This window comes from Urocitellus parryii, chromosome 3, assembly GCF_045843805.1.
Source record: "Urocitellus parryii isolate mUroPar1 chromosome 3, mUroPar1.hap1, whole genome shotgun sequence".
In the NCBI taxonomy this organism is placed as follows: Eukaryota; Metazoa; Chordata; class Mammalia; order Rodentia; family Sciuridae; genus Urocitellus; species Urocitellus parryii.
In genome coordinates this window covers 120,273,484-120,286,035 of record NC_135533.1, presented here as the reverse complement: position 1 = coordinate 120,286,035, position 12,552 = coordinate 120,273,484, and the positions used below count along the sequence as shown (strand labels likewise).

The window sequence follows — 12,552 nt, the reverse complement described above, 5'->3', positions numbered from 1 at the left end:
TGAACACAACATGGAAGCAGCTTGGTCCTGCACCTGCAGTGGCCATCCTCTGCAGCTGGCCTCGCAAGGGAACTCCGCCCAGATGGCTTAGGGTCGCCAGAGCACCTAGGGCAGAGGAAAGTGTGGGCTGCTGGCGGGAGCACAGAGCCGGCTGCTGCAGATTCAGCGCTGGGCCCTGTGCTGGAGCTTGCACAGATCTGGACGCCAAGTCTCCAGGGCTCACCCCCACCCACATTCTCGCGCTCCAGCGCTGGCAGCGGGGGCTGCAGGCAGAGTGAACTTCTCATCCTGGGATACGGTAGGGAAATGGAAATAGAAAAGAAGCTGAAACCCACCCCAGATTACCTGATGCAGCTAATGAACAACAAGAAGCAATTGAGCAGCCTGCTCAACTTCCGTGGGATCTTCAACGCCATCCAGCAGCTGGTTGGACGAAAAAACTATATAGGAAATATAGGAAGGCATGTACAATGACATAGTACATGGGAGTTCAGAGAAAAGGAGTGCAGAATTACCTGATGTTGTGTGACCAATTGTTCAATTACAAGAAAATTTTATGTACCTATAAAAGAATACCCAGATTTTAATTTTGGGAGGAGACTCTTTGAACCCAGAGAATTTACAGCTAAACAGCTTGAAGCAGAAACTGGATGTAAAATAATGGTCTGATGCAAAGGTTCAATGCGAAAAAGGAAGAGGAGCAAAATAGATGCAAACCCAATTGAGAGCATCTAACTGAACATTTACATGTACTAATCACTGTGGAAGATGCTCAGAACAGAGCATGAATAGAACTGAAGAGAGCAGTTGAAGAAGTGCAGAAACTTCTGTTGTCTGCAGCAGAAGGAGAAGACAGCCTGAAGAAGATGCAACTATTGAGCTCCTGATTCTGAATGGCACCTGCAGAGATGACAACATGAAATCACCAGCCCTTGCCTTTTCTCTTGTGGCAACAGCCCAGTCTGCCCCAAGCATTATAACAGGGACTGTGCCTGTCCTCCCACCAGCTGCCCTGAGTATTCTACTCAGCTGGCCCTATTATACTGCCTGTGATGGGACAAATACAGACCTCTATCATGCTAAAGTGAACTCCTCACTATACTGCTGCAATAGTCCCTCCACGACTGAGCCTGGGTTCCATCTACACACCCTATAAATACCCTTACAAGGTTGGTACCCACTACATCAATCCTTGAGTACCCTATTGTAGCCAGTGGTGCGGTGGCTACTAAAGTTCCAAGGCATGATGTAATCAGTCAAAAAAAAAAATCCCTATAGTGTTTTCCTTTTAATTTCTTTCTTTCTTTCTTTCTTTCTTTCTTTCTTTCTTTCTTTCTTTCTTTCTTTCTTTCTTTCTTTAGTGGTAGATGGACACAATTGCTTTATTTATTTATTTATTTATTATTTATTTTTAAAATGTATTGCCACTGGCAACTAACCTATGAACTTCTGAACTGGCAACTAACCTCTGAACTCTTCACCCAGTGATGACTCTACCATGGCTGCCTGCTGATCAGTTAACTGATAATTGCCTTTGCTTACCTGTGATCAGTGTTGTGAGCTGAGGCACTTGTCTGGTTGCCTTACCATCTAATCAAAACAAGACAAATTGTTGTCCTCCAACTCAGCTTTTTTTCCTCTGTTTGGGTGAAAGTGGTTCTAGAAACTGCACAGAATAGAAGTAAAGCAATAAGGCCCAATTCATCCCACAGCACTCATCATCTTTCAATGTGCCACCGCCAAGCAAATGGCAAGAAGGCCTCCTTAAAGAGGAAAACAGATGGCCCCTAACTCAGTGACAGAAGCAGTTACTGTGAGAGACTTCTAGGAATCTTTTCTTCTCATAGTGAAGTCACACTCTCTCTGAACAAACTGTGTGATGATGCATCATGCATGAATCTTCTTTGGTCAGGTAAGTCATTGGTGAAATGATTCAAAAAGTATTTTAAATTTGATTTCTGAATACTGTTCAGTCACTGAAGTGCCCTCCAAGGGCAGAAGTTGCAGCCTTTTTATATTGCTTGCCAAATTTGAAGTATTAAAAGAGAGAGTGTGCCATGACAGTAAAACCTCGGGAGTTTTGAAAAGTAATGCAAAGAACAAAATTGCAATACTATTTTAAAAGATGAATATCTAAGTTAAAATTATAGAAGTTTTATTTTACATCACCTCAAAAATGTTTGAGAATAAGGTACATGCATTATGTGTCACATTACTGGGCAAACTGTTCAAGTATTTTTTTAAACTTCCCTTATATGAAAAAAATTATTAAGAATGTAAAATCCATGCTTGCATATTTGCTGTGTGCAAGTAATTAAATTGTAGATAAAACTGTAGTGCACTGAAACATATGAACATATAATAGATACTTTTACTATACAAGGGTGCTGGTGAAGAATAAAATATATAAATTTTTGGAGGGGTAGCATTTTATACTTTCAAGTGTTATTAAACAAGAAAAAGAATAATGAAAACCTTTATTTCATTAAATGAAAAGACCAAAAGAACATTTTCATCATTTTTAGTTTTTAAGTATTAGAATAAGTGTAAAAAAATGTGCCTTGTTTTCCTTGGTGGTCATTTAGTCCAGTGTCTTATAAGATCAGATTAAAAGTTAATGCGTGATTTAGCTCAGTGGTAAAGAGCCCTTGCCTCACAAGTGTGAGGCACTGGGTTCAATCCTAGCACCACATAAAAACAAACAAAGGCATTGAGTCCATATACAACTAAAAAAAATTAAAAACAAAAAAGTTAATGATGCATGTTATTCAGTTGCCCATATGTGAAAGAAGATGTGAGGGGACAAATGAGTTGAGGGCTTGAATTATATGATTTGGGCCACATTACCTTGATGTGAATTTGCCAAATATGATACTGTAACAAAATTGATAACTTTTCTAATATCTGACTAGTAAGTTTTTAAAAACATATCATAATTGAGTGCTTTCAGTTGTACTTCAATGCTAACCCAAAGAATTTTGAGATAAAAATTATGTGTGATCTGAATACCAGTTGACAGACAAAATTAGAGCCTTATTCTGTTAGAAGAAGGGGGAATGTGTTGAGTTTTTCATAGTGGAGATAATGATTACACATATCAAATTTTTTCACAAATATGAATTTTTGTGATTTTCATTCCGGACAACAGTGTTTTTAAATGACCCAAATTCAGTCAGACTTATTGATAGCATACCAGATAACTTGCATAGTCCATCTTTGCTAGCTTCAACAATCTCCCTCCATCTTCCCACATATGCCCTTTTTACCACCTTTTTTTAACTTTAAAAGAATGTGAAAAAGGAGCACCATTGTGCATATGAATACTGAACTATGTTTCAGGTTAAGCTTCCAATGTCTCACGAAGTACAGTTTTATAGTTGAAACAATTTGCATATAAAGCCTATATTTAAACACTTGAGTAAATCATTAACTGCTCAGTATCAGAGGTGGCAAATCTCCAGTGACAAATTCCAGCTCATCTACTCGTTCCCTCTTTAATACTTTCTTGTCTTCACAGTCAGTGTCAGCAGAAGCTCAGTTGGCAGCTTCATGGTGACCTCTCCATCAGGTTGTTTCACTTGGAACCATTTTCAGTTTATGTCCTCTGCAATAGACAGTCACTTTGTATTCAGCTAGCTTTGGTTTAATGTGCCACTGCTCTGTCTTTCTGTTATACATGCCATTGTTTTGATTTATTTACAATATATGTTGTGCCACTTTGATTTTCATTTGTTTGGCTGGTTGAATAAATTTGTGACACTCAAACACTTGAGGTGATATTTTAAAATGATAACTGTATTTGATCCAGCTTCATTCCAACTATGTTAACCTGGACATTTTAGATGTTTATCAAAGGGCTTTTATGGGGAAGGAAGTAAATGTATGAAATAATAGATGTGTGATATTAAAGAGTAATGTTGGCTGTGAACAAACTTTTGAACATTTAGTTAACATATTGGATCAACTGAAAAGTAGTATGATTTTGAAATCTGACTGCAAAAAATGGTTCTCAGTATTATCATTGCTTATTTAATTTATTTCTTATTAAAGTATGTAGTTTTTAAGACTTTTTTCTGACAGTATTACTTTTGTTATTCTTTATTATCTTAGTAGTTTTTATGCTCTATATGTACCATAACCAAACTATTGCCTATGAGAAACATGTAAAATAATGTATTTATAGTCATGATTATGAGTTTATAATGTATTTTTCCATCTTACATTATATGTATGCAATATAACATTTACAAATAATTTTTTTCTTAATTGAGAAAAGGATACAATATGCAAAATCCACAATTTGATAACTGAAAATTGCCAATTGTTTTATAGTATGTTATTGTTATTAGGTGTCTTGAATTTCTGGGCTTTTAGTTAGCTAATGAATACATTACTTAAACATTTTTGGGTTTTAGTTGGGATTTTGATAGTTTGCATTTTAAGTATTTGATTCCTTGTTGTTTCCATTAACCCATAGCATTTGTTTAATAAATGCTATAATACCAACATAAATTTTAAAATAAAATGGGAAAATGAGGGTATGGGAGGACAGGAGTGATGTTGATAGGGATACACTAGGGTAACTGCTTTATAATTCATTAAGATCAACCTCAAGGAAAACTATCTCTATTTAGTGTGTTTTCCTGTGAAGTATTCTATTTTATAGAATGGGTTTAAGTAGCTACTGTTACCAAGTAAATGTTATTTAATATAAAAATCTAACATTAAATATTATCATTAAATTTATTTAACAAAGTAAGCATAAATCTGTACAGTTCTATATAATACAGACTATTATCCCTGTGAGAGAGGAAAACCAGCAAGGCAGCAGCTTCTGCACCATGTCCTGGTGGCTAATTCCAGCTTCTTTGTACTGTAAGCTTCACCTCTTCTGAGCCCCTGAACCAAAAATTGCTGTTCTCTCAGGTGTTCCTAGAACAATCTGTAACACAGAACCAGGTGAGGGGTCACTTGGGAAGAGTTGTTGGTCACAGAGAATGGCCAGGAACACAATTTTCCCCAGGTTATGCAATATGACTTTGGGCCCTGATCTCCCTTTAGAAATGGTCAGGGAGCACTGAGGCTGGTATGCTGCTCAAAGCTGAGGTGTTGTCTGTGGGCAGAGAGTGTCTATGAATGTCCTCGGGAGCAAATTCCCATGGACATTCACCTTCAGAACCTTCTGAGGCTGCTCCCCTAGAGAGTGAACATGAAGCAATTGGAAGGGTTCTCTAGGACATTTGGGTATAAAGGCTGAGTAGCACACATCTGGGACCCTGAGGAGCAGCACCTGTGATGACACAGGGTGGAGCAAGGACCCTGCTCCTCCAGCCCTACCCTCTGTAGCTTCATCCTCAGACAGCTTCCTGCAATGATTTTAACCATAATTTTACCTCGCCTTGCATAGTCGTGGTCACATGCAATAGGGGCCACTTCAGTGCCCTCCTTGCTTCTGATGGATTGAATAAAGTGCAACAAAAAAAGTTAAGAAAGCAATGGAGAATATTTGCACTTATTTGATTTCTGCTCTCTCTCCCATTCTCTCCACACTCACATTTCCTCTTCCTATCCTTCTGGCTTCCTTGAACCCACATTTTAGTCAGGACAGGATTTCTGGAACCAGATTTTTATTAGGAGAATTGTTTTCTAATTGTGTAATCTTGACATAGGAAAAGAAGGGTACATTCATTCATGCTCAGAGCCAGCAAGGGCAGGAGAAACCAGTTGTGCAGAGTTGGCTAGAGAAGAGCCAGGCTTGTTTGTGTCCCATGCACCAGGGAAGAATGCAGTTTTTCTGAGGCCCCAACCTAACTCAATGCATGGCCATGCAGGTCTCCTCAGCATGATTCAGTGGTGCAGCCTGATGTCAGAAACCAGGGCAAGACTAAGAAAGATAGTGCAGAAAGATTTAACAAACATTGAGGAATGGGTATGAAATATAAATAAACAGAAAATATGTATTATTTTATAGTTTGATGACATAGGAAAAAGAGTTAGTAGACCTACTGACTTTGAGCATTCTTTTGTAACATTCTGTTTGTGACAAAGATCTGCATGAGAAAATCACCTTTAGAAAAGTCATAAGAGTTGGAAAGAGGAAATTTGGAAGAGCTACAAAGAGTTTATAAATAAGAAAGAATAAATAAGAGAGACAGATAGGAAATAAATTACTTGCAGATTTCTGGTCCCATTATCCTCATACTGATCCCCAGGATCTGCTAAATTGTCTTCTGCATGGACAAGAGCACTGATGGTGATGTTGTAGCCTTGGAAAAAGGAAAAGCAGAGTTTTTTTTTTTTTGTTTTGTTTTTTCATTTTAATGAAATCTGGGATTATGTTTCATCTTTTGTTTTTTTTTTATTGGTCGTTCATAACATTACATAGTTCTTAATACATCATATTACACGGTTTGATTCAAGTGGATTATGAACTCCCGCTTTTACCCCGTATACAAATTGCTGTATCACATCAGTTACCCTTCCATTGATTGACATATTGCCTTTCTAGTGTCTGATGTATTCTGCTGTCTGTCCTATTGTCTACTATCCCCCCTCCCCTCCCCTCCCCTCCCCTCCCCTTTTCTCTCTCTACCCCTTCTACTGTAAATCATGTCTTCCATTTGTATTCTCTTGACTTACCCCTCCTTACCTCTTATATGACATTTTGTATAACCCTGAGGATCGCCTTCCATTTCCATGCAATTTCCCTTCTCACTCCCTTTCCCTCCCACCTCTCATCCCTGTTTACTGTAAATATTCTTCTCAAGCTCTTCGTCCCTACCCTGTCCTTGTTTACACCCCTTATATCGAAGGAGTCATTTGGTATTTGTTTTTTAAAGATTGACTAGCTTCACTTAGCATAATCTGCTCTAATGCCATCCATTTCCCTCCAAATTCTATAATTTTGTCATTTTTTAATGCAGAGTAATACTCCATAGTGTATAAATGCCACATTTTTTTTATCCATTCATCTATTGAAGGGCATCTAGGCTGGTTCCACAGTCTTGCTATCGTGAATTGAGCTGCTATGAACATCGATGTAGCAGTGTCCCTGTAGCATGCTCTTGTTAGGGCTTTAGGGAATAGACCGAGAAGGGGAATAGCTGGGTCAAATGGTGGTTCCATTCCCAGCTTTCCGAGAAATCTCCATACTGCTTTCCAAATTGGCTGCACCAATTTGCAGTCCCACCAGCAATGAACAAGAGTGCCCTTTTCCCCGCATCCTCTCCAGCACTTATTGTTGTTTGACTTCCTAATGGCTGCCAGTCTTACTGGAGTGAGATGGTATCTTAGGGTAGTTTTGATTTGCATTTCTCTGACTGCTAGCGATGGTGAGCATTTTTTCATGTACTTGTTGATTGATTGTATGTCCTCCTCTGAGAAGTGTCTGTTCAGGTCCTTGGCCCATTTATTGATTGGGTTATTTGTTATCTTATTGTCTAATTTTTTGAGTTCTTTGTATATTCTGGTTATTAGGGCTCTATCTGAAGTGTGTGGAGTAAAGATTTGTTCCCAGGATGTAGGCTCCCTATTTATCTCTCTTATTGTTTCTTTTGCTGAGAAAAAACTTTTTAGTTTGAGTAAGTCCCATTTGTTGATTCTATTTGTTAACTCTAGCGCTATGGGTGTCCTGTTGAGGAATTTGGAGCCCGATCCCACAGCGTGTAGATCATAACCAACTTTTTCTTCTATCAGATGCCGTGTCTCTGATTTAATATCAAGCTCCTTGATCCATTTTGAGTTAACTTTTGTGCACGGCGAGAGATAGGGATTCAGATTCATTTTGGTGCAAATGGATTTCCAGTTTTCCCAGCACCATTTGTTGAAGATGCTATCCTTCCTCCATTGCATGCTTTTAGCCCCTTTATCAAATATAAGATAGTTGTAGTTTTGTGGATTGGTTACTGTGTCCTCTATTCTGTACCATTGGTCCACCCGCCTGTTTTGGTACCAGTACCATGCTGTTTTTGTTACTATTGCTCTGTAGTATAGTTTGAAGTCTGGTATCGCTATACCGCCTGATTCACACTTCCTGCTTAGTATTGTTTTTGCTATTCTGGGTCTTTTATTATTCCATATGAATTTCATGATTCTTTTATCTATTTCTACAAGATATGCTGTTGGGATTTTGATTGGCATTGCATTGAACTTATAGAGAACTTTTGGTAATATCGCCATTTTGATGATGTTAGTTCTGCCTATCCATGAGCAGGGTATGTTTTTCCATCTTCTAAGGTCTTCTTCTATGTCTTTCTTTAGGGTTCTGTAATTTTCATTGTATAAATCTTTCACCTCTTTTGTTAGGTTGATTCCCAAGTATTTTATTTTTTGGGGGGATATTGTGAATGGAGTAGTTGTCCTCATTTCCGTTTCAGAGGATTTGTCGCTGATATACAGGAATGCCTTTGATTTATGCGTGTTGATCTTATATCCTGCCACTTTGCTGAATTCATTTATTAGCTCTAATAGCTTCTTTGTAGACCCTTTTGGGTCTGCTAGGTATAGAATCATATCATCTGCAAATAGTGATAATTTAAGTTCTTCTTTTCCTATTTTTATGCCTTTAATTTCTTTTGACTGTCTAATTGCTCTGGCCAGTGTTTCGAGGACTATGTTGAACAGAAGTGGTGAGAGAGGGCATCCCTGTCTTGTACCAGATCTTAGAGGGAATGCCTTCAATTTTTCTCCATTCAGAATGATGCTGGCCTGTGGCTTATCATAGATTGCTTTTACAATGTTGAGGTATGATCCTGTTATCCCTAATTTTTCTAGCGTTTTGAACATAAAGGGATGCTGTACTTTGTCGAATGCTTTTTCTGCATCTATTGAGATGATCATATGGTTCTTATTTTTAAGTCTATTGATGTGGTGAATAACATTTATTGATTTCCGTATATTGAACCAGCCTTGCATCCCAGGGATGAATCCTACTTGATCATGATGTATAATTTTTTTGATATGTATTTGAATCCGATTCGCCAGAATTTTATTGAGGATTTTTGCGTCAAGGTTCATTAGAGATATTGGTCTGTAGTTTTCCTTCTTTGATGTGTCTTTGTCTGGTTTCGGAATCAGGGTGATGTTGGCCTCGTAGAATGAATTTGGAAGTTCTCCCTCTTTTTCTATTTCCTGAAATAGCTTGAAAAGTATTGGTGTTAGTTCCTCTTTAAAGGTTTTGTAAAACTCTGCTGTATACCCATCCGGTCCTGGGCTTTTCTTAGTTGGTAGTCTTTTGATGGTTTCTTCTATTTCCTCTATTGTTATTGGTCTGTTTAGGTTGTCTATATCCTCCTGGCTCAATCTGGGCAGATCATAAGACTCAAGGAATTTATCTATGCCTTCACTATCTTCTATTTTATTGGAGTATAAGGATTCAAAGTAATTTCTGATTATCTTCTGTATTTCTGAAGTGTCTGTTGTGATATTGCCTTTTTCATCCCGTATGCTAGTAATTTGGGTTCTCTCTCTTCTTCTCTTCGTTAGCATGGCTAAGGGTCTGTCAATTTTATTTATTTTTTCAAAGAACCAGCTTTTAGTTTTGTCAATTTTTTCAATTGTTTCTTTTGTTTCAATTTCATTAATTTCAGCTCTGATTTTAATTATTTCTTGCCTTCTACTTCTTTTGCTGTTGTTTTGCTCTTCTTTTTCTAGGATTTTGAGATGAAGTATGAGATCATTTATTTGTTGGTTTTTTCTTTTTTTGAGGAATGAACTCCAAGCAATGAATTTTCCTCTTAGAACTGCTTTCAATGTGTCCCATAGATTCCGATATGTTGTGTCTGTGTTTTCATTTAACTCTAGGAATTTTTTAATTTCCTCCTTGATGTCTTCTAAAACCCATTGATCACTCAGCAACCTATTGTTCATTCTCCAGGTGATGCTTGCTTTTTCCTTTCTTCTTTTATCATTGATTTTCAGTTTCATTCCATTATGATCAGATAAGATGCATGGTATTATCTCTACCCCTTTGTATTGTCTAAGAGTTGCCCTGTGACATAGTATATGGTCTATTTTTGAGAAGGTTCCATGTGCTGCTGAGAAAAAAGTGTAGCTACTTGATGTTGGGTGGTATAGTCTATATATGTCAATTAAGTCTAGGTTGTTAATTGTGTTATTGAGTTCTATAGTTTCCTTATTTAACTTTTTGTTTGGAAGATCTGTCCAGTGGTGAGAGAGGTGTGTTGAAGTCTCCCATGATTATTGTATGGTGGTCTATTAGACTCTTGAACTTGAGAAGAGTTTGCTTGATGAACACAGCTGCACCATTATTTGGGGCATATATATTTATGATTGTTATGTCTTGTTGGTGTATGGTTCCCTTGAGCAGTATGAAGTGTCCTTCTATATCCCTTTTGATTAGCTTTGGCTTGAAATCTATTTTATTAGATATGATTATGGACACTCCTGCTTGTTTCCGCGGTCCATATGAGTGATATGATTTTTCCCAACCTTTCACCTTCAGTCTATGTATATCTTTTCCTATCAATTGCGTCTCCTGTAGACAGCATATTGTTGGGTCTTGTTTTTTGATCCATTCTACTAGCCTGTGTCTCTTAATTGGTGAGTTTAAGCCATTAACATTTAGGGTTATTATTGAGATATGGTTTGTTCTTCTATCCATATTTGTTTATTGATGTTACTAAACCTGATTTGTTATCCTCTTTGACTACTTTCCCCCCTTTACTGTCCTACCTCCCATTGTTGGTTTTCAATGTTATTTTCCATTTCCTCTTCCTGTAATGTTTTGCCAAGGATTTTTTGAAGAGATGGTTTTCTAGCTGCGAATTCTTTTAACTTTTGTTTATTGTGGAAGGTTTTAATTTCATCTTCTAACCTGAAGCTTAATTTCGCCGGATACACGATTCTTGGTTGGAGCCCATTGTCTTTCAGTGTTTGAAATATGTTATTCCAGGATCTTCTAGCTTTCAGAGTCTGTGTTGAGAGATCAGCTGTTATCCTGATTGGTTTACCCCTAAATGTAATCTGCTTTCTTTCTCTTGCAGCTTTTAAAATTCTCTCCTTATTCTGTATGTTGGACATCTTCATTATAATGTGTCTAGGTGTGGATCTCTAATGATTTTGCACATTCGGCGTCCTGTAGGCTTCTAGGATTTGGGATTCTGTCTCAATCTTCAATTCTGGGAAGTTTTCTCGTATTATTTCACTGAATAGACTGTTTATTCCTTTGGAATGGAGCTCTGTGCCTTCCTGTATCCCAATGACTCTTAAATTTGGTCTTTTGATATTGTCCCATAATTCTTGGATGTTCTGCTCATGGTTTCTTAGCAGACTTGCTGAGCTGTCTATGTTCTTTTCCAGTTGAAATACTTTGTCTTCATTGTCTGATGTTCTCTCTTCTAAGTGATCTACTCTGCTGGTAGTATTCTCAATTGAGTTTTTAAGTTGGTTTATTGTTTCCTGCATTTCTAGAATTTCAATTTGTTTGTTTTTTATTACCTCTATCTCCCTATGAAATTGATCTTTTACTTCCTGGATTTGTTTGTCAATGTGATCTTTCATTGTCTGATTTTGCTGTCTCATGTCTTCCTTAAGACTCCAGATCATCTGAAGCATATATATCCTGAACTCTTTATCTGATATTCCATCTGTTGCAGCTATTACCTCTTCTAAAGTTGAGTTGACCTGCATTGCTTGTGGTCCTTTCTTTCCTTGTCTTTTCATACTGCTCGCGTTTCTTTCTGCTTGGTGCAACTGTTGTGTTTTGAAATTTACCCCCTATTTATTTATGTTGCTCTTGTATACTTGAAAAGTCTCCCTTGCAGGTGCGGGCGGCGGCTGTGCCCCTACTCCTATTGGGGTGACGTGTCTACCACGCTGGCGGCTCTCTGGGCCTGTTCCGGGAGTGGAAGGCGGCTCTGCTCTGTCCCTATTCCAATTGGGGTGTCGTGACTACAATGCTGGCAGGTCGCTGGGCCTGTTCCGGGCGTGGGCGGTGGGCTTGGCTGGCGGGATTCCACCTAATGGCAGTCCCTAACCTCCCTGCTTGCTAATTAATGGCTTCTCTGAGGCGCCACGCCTTCTGTAGCTGCGGGGCAGGCCGCGCGAATCAGTTGGCCTGGATCTCCGGGGTCCTGCTGCTGGCTGTTTTGATGTTGCAAGCTGTTGGAGAGTGGTGGTGTATTCTTCAGCTTTCCTGGATGGTGGCCGCTGACTGCCTGGATGGAGTGTCCGCTGCTTTGATGTTGCACTCTGAAGGAGAGTGGCGGTGTATCCTTCAGCTTTCCCGGATGGTGGCCGCTGACTGCCTCGGTGGAGTGTCCGCTGTGGGGGATGGGACTGTACCGCTTCCTTCCCCTTCTGAGATCCCGTGCTTGGCCCAAGGGTCCGTGTGGGCTTGGCTGGTGGGATTCCACCTAATGGCCTTCCCTAACCTCCCTGCTTGCCAATTAATGGCTTCACTGAGGTGCCACGCCTTCTGTAGCCGCAGGGCAGGCCACGCGAATCAGTTGGCCTGGATCTCCGGGGCCCTGCTGCAGGCTGCTGGGATCCCTGGCACTCTATCACTTTGATTTTTTCTGCTTGCCCCTCCCC

At 39.0% G+C, this 12,552-nt stretch overlaps 1 pseudogene; it reads left to right on the top strand.

Annotated features, from left to right (window-relative positions):
* The first annotated feature begins 291 nt into the window (after positions 1-291).
* LOC113177876 (KH domain-containing RNA-binding protein QKI pseudogene) lies at positions 292-1,278 on the top strand (annotated as a pseudogene).
* Positions 1,279-12,552: the final 11,274 nt, after the last annotated feature.